The sequence below is a fragment of the Dromiciops gliroides genome, chromosome 2, assembly GCF_019393635.1.
Source record: "Dromiciops gliroides isolate mDroGli1 chromosome 2, mDroGli1.pri, whole genome shotgun sequence".
NCBI lineage: Eukaryota > Metazoa > Chordata > Mammalia > Microbiotheria > Microbiotheriidae > Dromiciops > Dromiciops gliroides.
Window position 1 is genome coordinate 241,927,806 of NC_057862.1, and position 15,206 is coordinate 241,943,011.

Sequence of the window (15,206 nt, forward strand, 5' to 3'; positions counted from 1 at the left end):
AGAGAGCAAGAGAGCAGCTCCATCCTCACAATGAGACTCAGTCCCTGGCCAAGATGCCCTTAGGGAAACAAGGAAAGGGGAGGAATGGAGGCGAGGGGCTTGGAGCTTTTACCTCTAGCATCACTTTATCCTTAGAACCAGGCCAGGCCCGACAAATTCCATGAAGTGGGCTGGACAAATTCCTACAATGCCAGACCACTGGGCAGAGTTTCCTATCGACAGCTGGCAAGACATCCCACTGGGTAATGGAAGGAACTAGGACACATTCAGACGCACATTCAACTATAGCCAGTGTGACAGAGTAAGTGTACAAGGCACACAAAAAATACCAAGTTGAGGGCCCAGCCCTGTGTTTAGTAGCATAGGGGGCCCCTGCCCTCAGGGAGGCTGTGGTCTGGTTGGAAAACAAGATACAGATAAATAAATAAAACTTAAATAATGCAAGACATTATGTGATTTTGTTGGGATAGCTGTGAGTTAATTGATGCAAGTATTTTAGAAAGCTATTTGGAATTACATTCCATTAATAGGCATATATGCCAAGGAGGGGTATGAATGTGTGTGTGTACACACACACACATATCGATATGCATATCTCTCTATATATGTATGTGTGTATTCACACATATATACATCTATATGTACATCTATCTTTCTCTTTCTCTCTCTATGTATATATGTATGTTTGTATACACACATATATACACACAATATCCATATGTACATCTAACTTTCTCTTTCTATATATGTATGTGTGTATGTATATATGTACACACATATATACATACACATACTATATGCACATCTATATTTCTCTTTATATATGTGCATATACATATGTGTATGTATATATCTATATGTACATCTATCTTTCTCTATATATATCATATATATGTATATGTATATATAAACACATACATGTATACGTATATACACACATGGTGGGCCAAAAGTTACAAAGGGGTTTCAATATTTAATAACTCCATTATTTTTGTTTTAAATTTAGAATACCATAGCATCATATATGCTATATATAGGAAATGAATTTACATTATGTGTTGAAAAATCAAATCTCGTAAATGGTAAAAAAAAAAGAAAAAAAATTTTCAAAAAGTTGCTAAAACATCATGACGTTCGCCCACTCTGTATATATATATATATATATATATATATATAAATATGTATATATACACATATTTTATATATATATGGTGAGAGAGAGGGGGCAGCTGGAGGTGCAGTTCATGGTGTTCTGGGTCTTCCTGATTTCAAATCTCACTTCAGACACTTATGGTCTATGTGACCCTGAGCAAGTCACTTTACCCTGTTTGCCTCAGCTCATCTATAAAATGATCTGGAGAAGGAAATGGCAAATTCATTCAAGTATTTTTGCCAAGAAAACCCCAAAATGGGGTCATAAAGAGTCAGACATGATTGAAAACTAAACATGACTAAACAACAACAAAAATATATCACCTTCATTTCCTCTGAATGTCTAGCTTATGAGTTAATGAAGCAGTTCTCAAAGTATATTCCATAGACCCATGGGGGTCCTTGTGTCCCTTTCAGTGAGTCCTGAAGAGATTCAATATATTTTATAACAATGCCTGGGAGAGAGTATTTTAAAATTTGTATTCATATTTTTTGTTTTTTTCATCACCTACATTTCCCAATACATTTCCCCTTCCTCTTCCCAGAGAATCATCCCTTTATAACAAGGAATAAAGAGAGAGGTAAAATGTTTTTAGCAAAATAAATCAATATACCAGCCAAATCTGATGAGTATTCTATATATGTAGTACTGTCTCACACACACACACACACACACACACACACACACACACACACACACCCCTATCTATAGCAATGTTTTTGCTGTAACAATGAACTGGATCAAGGTATCACAGAATTGAGGAATTTGAGAGTTGGGAGGGGTTTCAGCAGCTCTCTGGTCTCACACAAACCCTAAAGAAATTCTCACTATAATGTACCTAACAACTGCTCACTCAGCCTCTCTTGACTGTGAGTCTGATGTTCCTAATCTCAGCAACATGGCTCAGCTAAAGTCTCATCTTGGGACTTCCCTCAGTACCGGGGGCCTCCTCAACCTGGAATATCCATCCATCCCTGAGACCCACAAACCCTGGAACATTCCTCTGCCATGCTTGGCCCTGCTTCTCTCCTTGGCAAATTCTTTCCAGGGTATCTATTTTGGGGAGAGGCCAAGGCCGGCTTACCTTCATTACCCTCTTGGCTCTGATTCTGACTTTCAGGACTCCAAGACAAAGCTCTTATAAGTAGGTACTTACTGACTCTACCCTCTTTTTAGCTCCCTTTCCTGTGTTGACTTTCCCAATTGGAATGTAAGCTCCCTTGAGGGCAGGGCTTGTCTTTTCACTTGTATTTGTATCTCACCATTTAGCAGAGTTTGCTTAGCAGGTAGTAAGTGCTTAATAAAAGGTTGTTGCCTTGAAGACTCCCAAGGAAGACCACACTACCTCTTGAAGCCCATTTTGCTTTTGGGTGTTTCTGTTAGGAAGTTTTTTTGGACAGCATATCTAAATCTGTATTTTTGTCATTTCCATTTTCTGCTCCTGATTCTTCTTTCTGGAGAGAAGCAGAATAAGCCTATGCCCTCTGCCATATAACAGCCCTTCCCTAATGCAAACTCCAAGACATCTTGCATAAAATGTTTTAAAGGAACTGCTCTAAATTTCAGCCCACTCTCCCTAAGGAACAAGGTGTCTCAAAGTGTTCATGCTTTTGTTCTTGCTCATCTTCCCAGTAGTTATATAAAAACTTAAATATATATATGCATATGCATACACATGTATTACTCTATCCATCCAACCATCCATCCACCCATCCATCTCTCTATGAAAGGAGGGAAGGAAGGGGAGAAAAATCATGTCTTCCATGTGCTATTTGTCTTTTCCAGGTCAAATATTCCCAAGTCCTTTAATTAATCCTCATATGGGCAGTCAGGAGGTACAGTGGATAGAGCACTGGCCCTGAAGTCAGGAGGACCGGAGTTCAAATTAATCTTCAGACACTCACTAGTTGTGTGACTCTGGGCAAGTCACTTCACCCTGTTTGCCTCAGTTTCCTCATCTGTAAAATGAGCTGGAGAAGGAAATGGCAAACCACTATAGCATCTTTGCCAAGAAAACCCCAAATGGGGTCATGGAGAGTCAGACATGGCTATAATGACTCAACAACAACAAAAAGCCTCATGTGATAAGGACTTAAGTCCCTTCACCATCTTGACTGCACTCCTCTGAATGCTCCTCAACTTAGCCATACTCTAATTAACCTTGGAGTTCAGCAATGAATAACATACCCCAGATGTGGTCTTACTAGGACAGAGTACAAAGGGCCAATCACCTTTTTTTTCCTGGTAGTGATGCCTCTCTAAATATAGTCCAATATCACATTAGGTTTTTTTGGCTGCCATTTGACATTGCTGACTCAGACTGGGTTTGCCACCCAATAAATCTCCCAAATCTTTTTCTAGACAAACTGCTGTCTAACTTTGCCTTCCTCATCTTGGACTTGTTAAGTTGATTTCTTTGTGTACACAAGTATAGGACTACACTTATTACTATTGAATTGATCTTAGTAGATTCAGCTCAAACACCTATTGATATTTTTTGGAGAACCTTACTACTAACCAATTTGCCAGTTATTCATGTTAACTTGGCAATAGATCTGATAAGCATGCCATCTATACCTTTATCCAAGGCACTGATAAAAATGCTAAACAACATAGGATCTAACACAAATCTCACTGGAGAACAGCTTCTCTGCCGGCATTAAGCTACCTACTATGTGCCAGACACTGTGCTAAGTGATTTACAAATATTATCTCATTTGTTCTTCACAACAGCCCTGAAAGTGAGTACTATTATTATCACCCCCATTTTACAGTTGAGAAAAATAAGACAAACATAGGTTAAGTGAATTATCCTGGGTCATGCAGTAAGTGTCAGAGATTAGACTTGAACTAAGGTCTCCCTGACTCCAGGCCCAGTGCTCTATCTATTGCACCATCTATATGCCTCAAGTGAAACCTCAGAGTTGTTTTGACATGTATTTCACTTATTACTAGTGATTTGGAGCAAATTTCCATAGTTTAAAAATCTTCTTTTGAAAAGTGTTTGGTCATATTTTTTAACTTATCCATTGGAAATGGCTCTTAGGCATATATTTGTATTAATTTCCTATATATTTTGGATATCTAAGCCCTGTCAGAGATATCTGATGCAAAATGGTTTATTTCTTCAATTGGCAATTTCCCTTTCTATCCTAGCTGCATTGATTTTGTTTGTACAAAAGCGTCTCAATTTCATATAATAGATTTATTTATTTATTTAATCTTTTGTGATCTCTGCCCTCTTTTTTACTTTAGAATTTCTCCCCATAACACTGACTATAATAATGTGAATGGAAAGAATAACAGTGACATAACAATTGAAAATTAATACTGTGAAGCCATATTAATTAGGTGGTGTTAAAGTCATTTCAAGTCTTGTCTGTAACACATACTGGCTGTGTGACCTTGGACAACTCATTTGATCATTTGGTTTTCCCAGTCTACTCTCTAACACTATTAAGTTGAAGATAAGCTGATCTTGCATTGCTCATTTGTAGCTACCTATAACAAATGATTAGTGAGACTAGTCTAAAGTTTTCTTTCTTTGATTCATCCTTCCCTGGTTTAGGTAAGAGTCCTATATTAAAAATATAAAGTGTTGTCTTTCTCATTTGGGAAACAATTTGTATAGCATCGATAATTAATTACTCTTTAGTTGCTATAATTTGCCTGTGAATTCATATGGATTAGGGTTTAATTATTTTTTTCTTTTAGGTCCTTTGTGTCTTGTTCACTGTCACTTTTTTGATTGGGTTACGCAAGATCCATATTTCATGTTCTGTTAATTTGGGTATTTTATACTTTCATATTTTATTCTCAATTTCTTTTAAATTCTGTTTGCTAATATATGATTGTGAATAGTGATTTCTAATAATTTCCTTTATTTTTTCTCTTTTGTGATTTCACTGTGTTCTTTTTTATCTGGATAATTTTATATTCTTCTCTTTTAAAAAGGTTAGTAAAAGATTAATCAATTATGTTAGTCTTCAAAGAACTAGGTTTTAGCTTTGCTTATCATTTTTAGTCTTTTTGTTTACTGTATATCTATTCTAATTTTCAAGATTTTTCTCTCCTGTGCTTATTTTGGATTTTTTTATTTGTTGATTTTCCAGTTTAAAAAAATTAAAGTTATTGATAGATTTTGGTTTTGTATAGCTTTTTTCCTTTTATACCTTCTCCTGTCCCAATCCTAGTGACATCCTATTAATTTTGTTTTAATTATAGAATTATTTCATCAATCCTCTTTTTTCTTTCTATTTTTAATATATATTTTCAGAGAAATAGTTATTTCCTCTGAGGTATGTTGTAGTGGCCTCTTGGAGATTTTGATATGTTGTCTAATCACTTTCACTCTCTTTCGTGGTTATTAATTTTTTATGTTTTGTTCTTTGGCCTAATTATTATTTATGATGTCATTATTAAGTTTCCATCTTGGTCTCCATCTGTTTTCTATTCCAAAAGTTTCAGCAGAGCTTTAAGTTTTGTAGCCTAAAGTTTATACCAATATAGTAAGTATTTTATCAATATGATAAAATTTATGATGCTACTCAAGTTAATTTACAGACTTAGTGATGAGTCAATAAAATTACTAAAAGGGTACTTTATAAAGCTAGACAAAATGAAGTTATTAAAGCTTAAAACTGCACTATGAACTTTTGGGATACCCTGTATTTCATTGCAATTATGTTATATAAAAAATGTGTTTAGTATTTCTGTTTCTTTTACATTTATCTATAATTTCTCTGCCCTAGCACCTGGTCAATTTTTTTTTGGGTAAAGGTACCATATTGTGCTGATAAACATGTATATTCTTTAATGCACCCATCCAAAAGATAACATAAGTTTTTCAACTCTAACTTCTCTAACACTCTGTATTTCCCTTTTTGTTTATCTTTCTGTTAGATTATTACAGCTTTAAGAAAAAACCACTAAAATCTCTTATGACTAATACGTTATTGCCTATGCCTTTTTCAAATTCAGTTAACTTCCTTTATGAAGTTAAATGTAATACCATTTGATGCACATATGTTTCATATTGATATTGTTTAATTTTCTACTGTTCTTTTACACATAATGTAATTAACTCTATTTCTATTAGCATTCGACATGAATTTTTATTTCTATATTGTCTGATGTGATTGCAACTCGGGTTTTTGTTTTTGGAACAACATGATGCATAGAAAATTTTGTTCCAATCTCTTAATTTTATTCTGTATGTTTATTTTGATGTGAATTTCTTGTGCTGGATTTTGTTTTCTTATCTATTCTGCCACTCTCATTTTATTGGATTAATCTATTCACATTTAGGGCTATGATTATTAGGTTGTGTTTTTTTCCAATTATTTCTTCTGGCTTTATCTCTCTCTTTTAAATTTAGCATGTTTCCTCATGACTAATTTTGCTTTTCTTACCTTGTTGCTATTCTATTCCCACAGGTTCTCCCCCAGTTTTCATTTACTTGTTGTAACCCAAGTTCCTTGAATGTACTTAAAATGATAATTTTGTCAACTTTATTTTTACTTCTCAAATTTTGTGCTTTTTCTCTCTCCACCCAATTAAATGTGAGGTAGACAATTTTTTTCTCTTTTCCCTTATACTTATCTCCAATCTCTTATTTAAGTAGCATCCCTTTAATGCACCCTCTTTTAAGCGGTTTCCCTTTGTTTTGTCTCATTTCTTTTCCCTTCCTGTCTTTTCTGAATTTTGTCACTCTTTTATTTCTACATTCTGTTTCCATAATGAGTATAGGCTTTCTTTATGATCAAATTCTAGCTCTCTCACAGCTTATTTCTATTTTATTGCATTCATATATCTTACCCCATTCTTCCTATTTTCTTTCACCCCTCCCTCTTAGAACTCCCTCCTTAAGGAGGCAGTGTCAAATGAGAGTGGTGATGTTTGTTAAGACTCACTCTCAGGGCAGCTAGGTGGCACAGTGGATAGAGCACCAGCCCTGGAGTCAGGAAGACCTGAGTTCAAATTTGGCCTCAGACATTTAACACTTACTAGCTGTTTGACCCTGGGCAAGTCACTTAACCCCAATTGCCTCAATTAAAAAAAAAAGACTCACTCTCTATCCCAAGGCATGAGGTACTTGCCCTTTCATAATCAACTCATCTCTCCCAAGGCTTGATTATCTCACATCCAGTTCTATGCTCTCCTTTGCCACTCTGGGAGCTGGTTGCCAGAGGGAACTCAAAAATCTCTCCTGGGGTTGGGGATGCACAACCTTTACAACGTTTTATGAGAGAAGGTTGTCTTGTAATGTTCAAATTCCCCTTAAATGAAAGAGCACAAGCTTCCTTCCCCCTTCATTTCCGCTTTTATCATAAAAAAGCCTCCTTACTCTACAGCTTGCCTTGCCCTCTTCTAGTGGATTAGTGAGGTCTTTGTACTGAGGGAGTGAGAGAGAAGCAGTCTGAGAAGCTGAGTCAGAGAAGAGGGCCCATGCACTCAGTGTCAGAAAGGAATGGCTAAATAATGCCAGGAGTCCTGGTCAGGAACCAGCCAGCCAATACCAGGGCAAGCATCAGCCCTCCTGCCTTTTCAGCTATATCCAGAGTCTACTTTCTATGCCTCGAATGACCAGGATTTAGAGTACTTCCGGAAGGTTTCAAATGGACACTGCTTTGCCTGCTGAGGCAATGGCTGTGGGATTTCCAGTATCTGAGGAAGCACAGTGTTTGGACTTGTCATGTGCTTGGTCACTGTTTTATGTGCTTATTTATTATGAATATTCTATTTGCATACTCTGGTTATTATTTAACCTTTATTTTCTTAGTGATTCTTTGCTAAGAGGAAATGCCACTTACAGTAACCAGGTAGGCCTGTCTGTTCCTGCATGAAGCCTATTCCATTATGCCGAGGTCACATGACTAATGCCAAGTGAAGTAAGCCAAGTCAAAAGGTTAGGGTGGTTTTCCATAGATGGACAGAATGAAGAGGATGGAGAGATTCCCATGGAGAGGATGACAGTCAAAAGTTAATTTTGATTGCTTAGACCCACACATTTATAGATCCCTAGATGAACTGGTACTATGTTGTCAAGAGAAGCAGAAGTGAGAGGCTGGTTAACCAATAACCCTAGAGAACATTGCCCTTACTGGGTATTTCTACTCCAGCTGGGCATGAGGGGTGCATGAATGAATGGCTATCAATGCCACCTTGCAGTTAAACTCAAAAGTCTTCAGAAGCTCCCTATCATCTAACAAATATAGTTCAATCTCCTTTGCCTAGCATTGATGACCCTTCTCAGTCTAGCACTACCTTAAATTTCAAGCCTCGTGTCTTATTACAGAAGTAGCTGGGTGATATAGTGGGTAGAGATTGTGACCTGGGGTCAGGAAGACCTGAGTTTAAACATACCCTCAGACACTTAACAAGCTGTGTGACCCTGGATAAGTCACTTAACCTCTGCCTGACTCAGTTTCCTTATCTATAAAGTGGGAATAATAATAGCACCTACCTCCCAGGATTTTTGTGAGAATCACATGAGATATTTGGAAAGAGCTTTCTAAACCTTAAAGCACTATGTAGGGGCAGCTAGGTGGTGCACACTAGTCTGCGCCTTCTCTCCCTTTGTCTATTGAATTCCTACCCATCCTTTAAAGCCATACTCAAATGTTACTTCCTTCAACAAAAACTTGCGTGATACTCTTCATCTGCAATGCCCTTTCCTTCCAGCCTCACAAAGCATTGTTGTCTCACAATTCTCCATTGCACTTATCACATGTGCTTTATGACTTGCTCAATATAATCGAATGGGATAATACCTAAGTGGTTTGTAAACCTTATTGCGTTATAAATGCTAACTACTATTATTGCTGCTGTTTTATTATTTCTCCCCATTTAGGCTATTAACTCCATGAAAGCAAGGACAGCATCTCATCTAATAATCACAAGGACAACAACAATGATAATGGCAACAAAAACAAAACAGCTAAAGCAACAATAATGGTGATGGCTGGCTAACATTTACTTTTTTTTTTTTTTTTGCATTTACTTTTTACCTACCATGTGCCAGGGACTGTGCTAAGTGTTTTACAAATATGATTTCATTTTATCCTCAGAACAGCCCTGGAGGGCAGGAGTTGTCAGCATCCTCACTTTATACTTAGGGAAACTGAAGCCTACAGAGTTGCTGTTGTTTTTTGAATTGACCTGCCCAATATCACACAGCTAGTAAGTGTTTGAGGTCACATTTGAACTTGGGTCTTCTCGACTCTAATCTTAAACCTCAACTTTGTACATCCCCTAGTATCTACCACAGTGCTGCTATTCAACACACAGTAATTCCTAAATAAAGGCTTACAGAATTAAGCTTAATTGTCCAGTACTTGATGCCTCCTACCCTGGTCAACAGGAGAGGCTCTTGGGATTGCAGAGATCCCCGTTTTCAACTACAGCATTCATTCTAACAAGACTTATGTAAAGTTCTTGTGTCTCCTGACCTTTGTTTTTTGTGCTGGAGAAGGGAGGAGGCGAGCAATGCAGCTAGCCCGCCCTTGTCCCTGACCCCTGATCTCTTTTGGGCAGCTGTCTGCAGAGTCCTCTTCTGTGAAATGAGGGGGTTGGACTAGAGCTCTTGTCCATTTCTTCCAGTTCTGACATTCAATGGCTCCACTGGGCACCCCTTTCAGAACAGAGAGAGCCTGTGTGAAGGAATTCCTGCATGGCCTTTACAAAAGTACTCGCTCAGAACTGCAGCCGGGCTCTGATGATGTATTCCTGGAGCATGTGGAAGACTGGGATGGACAAGCAGTGGATGGCATGAGATCATACTGAAGCGGCTAGGGTAGTTTCTCACTGGGCCTGGGTGAAGATAACTGAGGTCCTTGGAGATTTTATGAAACTGATGACTTTTTTTTACCCCTGTAACTTATTTCTAATTTCCTTTCTTTTGAACAAAACAAAACAAATGTGGAACGCAGGAAAAGAGAATGTCATGAACCCAGAGCAGGGCCTTCTTTCCCTATCTTATAAGTGAGAAAGGGGGCTCTGAAAAAGGAGGCTGGGAAAGTGTGCACACCAGTGTTATTTAGGATAACAATATTTTTGTGCCATATAGTTTATGAACTGAAAAGAGGGTTGTGTTCTTTGACTTTGATTTTTTTTTGGTCCAGACCTCTGATAGTGTTAGAATAAGGAACTCCCAGTGTGAAAATTCCAGCCATCAATGCAGATTTCAACTTTTCTGCAACTAATAGTCTTTTTTTTTTTTTTAAGTGAGGCAATTGGGGTTAAGTGACTTGCCCAGGGTCACACAGCTAGTAAGTGTTAAGTGTCTGAGGCCGGATTTGAACTCAGGTACTCCTGACTCCAAGGCCAGTGCTCTATCCATTGCGCCACCTAGCTGCCCCCAACTAATAGTCTTAAAGACACTAAGAGGGTAAGTGATTTATTTGCCATGATCACTAAGCTAATATTATTCAAGAGTAAGAGGACCTGTGTTCAAATCCTACCTTTGACACCATCTGTAACACTCTGTCACTTAATCTCTCTGGGTATCAGTTTCCTTGTCTGGAAAATGAGAGGTTTAGACTAGATAGAATCTGAGGTTTCTCCCATTCTTAGGTCTATGGTTATATATGTCTGTCAGAGGCCAGACTTGAACCCAGGTCTTCCTGACTCCCTAACCAGATCTCACTATGCTACAATGCCTCTCTCACTTTGTTAGTATGATACTAACATGTATGATTTTATTCGACCAGAATTTCATTGTTTCTCAATATTTCCTTAATGTATGTAGTGAGCATTGCTAAGGAGATCAGGATGATGTAGGTGAACACTCAGCATCTCTAGCTTCCCAAATGTCAGGACGTTGCAATATTTATATTACTAAGGGCATTACATCCATTCTTGTAACTCTGCGTTCTTCTCTCTGTATCACTTCATAATAGTTTTCACATTTGAGAAAGGGGAGAGAGTCACCTGGGGAAAGAGCAGGATCTAGGCCTGGCAATTAAGAATTGAGTTATAGAGGGGGGAAATCCTGAAAGCCCAGCTGAGCAACCCACTGAATCACTGAACAACCCACTGAATATGCCCCACTCAAGAATTGCTGTGTGAGGACTCTACAAAGAGAGAAAGGATTATTCAGGCCCTGAAGTACCACAAGTTGTGGGTTGCCTTTGCCACATGTATGCTTCAATAATGCCCTAAGTTGACTCTCCCTGAGGATGATGTGCTTATTTGTGGAAGAGTAATACCTCAGGTTTACTGGAAAAATATTTTATAACTACTGCTCCTGCTGTACTATATGAGTAAATGCCTTTGCTAAGAGGCAATTAAGTCTTCTGGCTCAATAATAAATAAATTAATTAATAAATGGGAAGTGCATCAGTGAGGGCTTAAAGGCTACAGAAATAGGAGTACCCCCTAGAACTTGAGGTAACTGTCATTTTCTGGGTACCCAATCTGTGAGTATGTGCAAGTTTGGGGAATAACCAGAGCAGGTACTACATTTACATAGTATAGTTTATCATTCTCAGGTGAGAAGCCCTCAGACCATCCTCCCAGACCCTCAGGCATGTAAACTAGGAGTCATCCTGGATTCCTCACTATTTCTTACCCCACCCCCAAAGCTGTAGCCAAGGAATGTTGATTCACCTCTGCTACATCTCTTGAATATGACCCTTTCTCTCCTTTGACACTGCCACCCCTCTAGTACATACAGGTCCTCAGCATCTTACTGCAATAGCCTGGTGGTGGGTCTGCCTGTCTCAAGTCTCTCTCTTCTCCAATCCATTCTCCATTCAGCCACTGAGGTAATTTTCCTAAAATGCTGGTCTGATCCTGCCACACCCCTAGTCAATAAACTCCAGTGGATTTCTACTGCTTCCCTGAATAAATACAAAATGCTGTTTGGTATTCAAAGCCCTTCATATCCCAGTTTCCTCCTACGTTTCTAGTCTTCTTATTCTTTTTTTTAAATTTAATTTTAATTTAATTTAATTTTTTTTTAGTGAGGCAATTGGGGTTAAGTGACTTGCCCAGGGTCACACAGCTAGTAAGTGTTAAGTGTCTGAGGCCGGATTTGAACTCAGGTACTCCTGACTCCAGAGCTGGTGCTTTATCTACTTCGCCACCTAGCTGCCCCTTAGTCTTCTTATTCTTTATTCTTCAACACATACCTTTGATCTAGGGCAGCTATGTTGCTCAGTAGATAGAGTACCAGGCCTCGAGTCAGGGAGACCTGATTTCAAATCTGGCCTCAAACAGTTATTAGTTAGTTGTGTAGCCCTGGGCAAGTCACTTCACCCTGTTTGTTTCAGTTTTCTCATCTGGAAAATGAGCTAGAGAAGAAAATGACAAACCACTCTAGTATCTTTACCGAGAAAACCCCAAATGGGGTCATGGGAGTTGGACACAACTAAATGACCAAACAACTCTTTGATCTGGTGACACTGGCTTCCTGGCAATTCCACAAACAAGATATTCTATCTCTCAGCTCTAGGCATTTTCTCTGACTGTTCTCCAAGCCTGGAATGTTCTCTCTCCTTTGCTCTGACTACTGACTTTCTTGGCTTCCTTTAAGTCCTAACTAAAATCCCACCTTCTACAGGTTGTTTGAAATTGTGCAAGAAAAGTGATTAAATTGCCCATAGTGTTTAACCCAGCAATCCCACTTCTGAGCATATACTTAAAAGAACCTAAAGGCAGAAAAAGAGGTCCAGCGTATACCAAGAGATGCCTTCCCTAACCTCTCTTAATTCCAGTGCCTTCCCTCTTTTAATTATTTCCCATTTATACTGTATGTAGCTTGAGTAGTATCTATTTGTTTGCATGCTGTCTCCCCTATTAGATTGTTGTTGTTTTTGTTTTTGTGGGGCAATGAGGGTTAAGTGACTTGCCCAGGGTCACACAGCTAGTAAGTGTCAAGTGTCTGAGGTCAGATTTGAACTCAGGTCCTCCTGAATCCAAGGCAGTGCTTTAGCCACTGTGCCACTTAGCTGCCCCCTCCCCTATTAGATTGTAATTTACCTGAGGCTAGCATTTAGCACGGTGTCTGGCACAAAGTAGGTACTTGTTAAATATTTATTGATTCAGCCATTCTCCAATTGTAGAACACATATTTTGTTTCCCGTTCATTGTTATCCTAAATAACACTGGTGTGCACATTTTCCCAGCCTCCTTTTTCAGGGCCCCCTTCTCACCTATAAGCTAGGGAAAGAAGGCTATGAGTCAGCCTTGCTCTGGGTTCATGACATTCTCTTTTCTTGCCTCCCACATCTGCTGCCTATCTGCTTACCATGTTGACATTCTCTCTGTTGGGCTGGGTCTGTTTGGATTGTTCTGGGTAATTGTCTTTAAATATAAACTCACAGAGGGCAGGGACTAGGAGAGCTTTATTGCCTATGCAGGTCCATGTACAATTAATTAGGAATCTCAATTGCAATGCCTATCAAATAGACACATTTTGTCCCTTTAACTTCTCTTTCCTTTTTGTTCCTTTGCCACAGATTTCCTTGCCAGTTACTGATCTTGGACCACCACCCAACCCAATGGAGTTGATTATGGTTTCTCTTAGAAACAGCCTTGGCTCCTTCCATGTGGTTCACTAATTCACAGCAGGGTTGAAGGACCAGCAGAGCTAGTAGGACTAGTATGATGGGTTTTCCATCCTATGCAAATATTGACTAGACCAAATTCTGTTTCCTCTAGATCTCCTGGGAACAATTCTGATCCTATGCCACCCATCTTCATTCTGTCCTACCTCTCTTTATTCTTTTTTAAAAAAATGCTTTACTGATGCTTTTCATTTTAAAATCACAATCACTTTACCCCTCCCTTCAGAAAGAACCCTTCTTTGTGATAAAGAAAAACAGCAAAGTCAAACATCCGAATCAGAGACCATGTCTGACAGTTTTATGCAATACTCTCCCCTACCTCCTATTGTAAGGGAGAAGTATGCTTCATTATCACTCCTCCATGATCTTCATCTTGACTATTTCCATTACTCAAAGTCCAACTTCCTTTTTGCTCTCATAGTCATTTGTTTGCTCAGCATCAGGTCATACAAATCTTCCCACTTTTCTCTGAATTCTTTGTCTCCATTTCTTACTACATAGATATTCATATATTTGTATTAATTTCTTACTGCATAATGCTATTCTATTACATTAATGCATTTATTATGTAAGTTATTTTCTAGTCATTCTCCAAATTATGGGCATCCACTTTGTTTCCAATTCTTTGCTACCAGGCTGCAACTAGGCATCTCTTGGTATATGCTGGACCTCTTTTTCTGCCTTTAGGTTCTTTGAAGTATATGCCCAGAAGTGGGATTACTGTGTTAAACACTATGGGCAATTTAATCACTTTTCTTGCACAATTTCAAACAGACATCAAGAACAAGTAGACCACTTCACAGCTCTATCAACTATGAATCAGTGTGCTTAAATCTTCATATCTTCTCCCAGCACTGTTTCTTTTTTCTTCTTTGCCAATTTGAATAAGTTGTTTTAATTTGCATTCATTAGACTATTAGTCATTTAGATCATATATTTTTCTCATGTATAGTTTACAACTCTTATTTTGAAGCCTTTGGCCACTTATCTATTTGCAAATGGCTTCTGGTTTTATATATTTGTGTTATATATTATGCATAATTATGTGTGATATTTATATATTAGTTCTGTCTTGGTTACATTTAATGAAACTTTTTCTCATTCTACCATTGCTCTTCTAGTTCTACATCTATTTATTTTATGTATTTAAAATTTTATGTACTAAAATTTTATTTATTTTGCTTTTTATGAACATATCTATTATTTCTTTGGTTAAGAATTCTTACCCTTGCCATAGTTGAACTTGTTTTCTTCAGATTTTTTTTTATGGTAGGCTCTTTTATATTCAGAATATATAGCAATATTGGTATATGGTATAAGTTTTTGGTCTAAACTTAATTTCTGCCCAATGGCTTTCCATTTTTTCCCAGCAGTTATAGTCAAAAAGGAAATCTTTCCAGGACTTTATGTTCTTAGATTTACCAAATACAATTATTTTCTTTTTTCTTCTTCTTCTTTTTTTTTTTTAGTGAGGCAATTGGGGT

The 15,206-nt window shown here is 37.9% G+C and overlaps 1 protein-coding gene across 1 annotated transcript in view; it reads right to left on the minus strand.

Annotated features, from left to right (window-relative positions):
* The window catches only part of TTC9 (tetratricopeptide repeat domain 9), a 56,072-nt gene that overhangs the window by 4,915 nt on the left and 35,951 nt on the right, over window positions 1-15,206 (minus strand). The window lies entirely within an intron of this gene.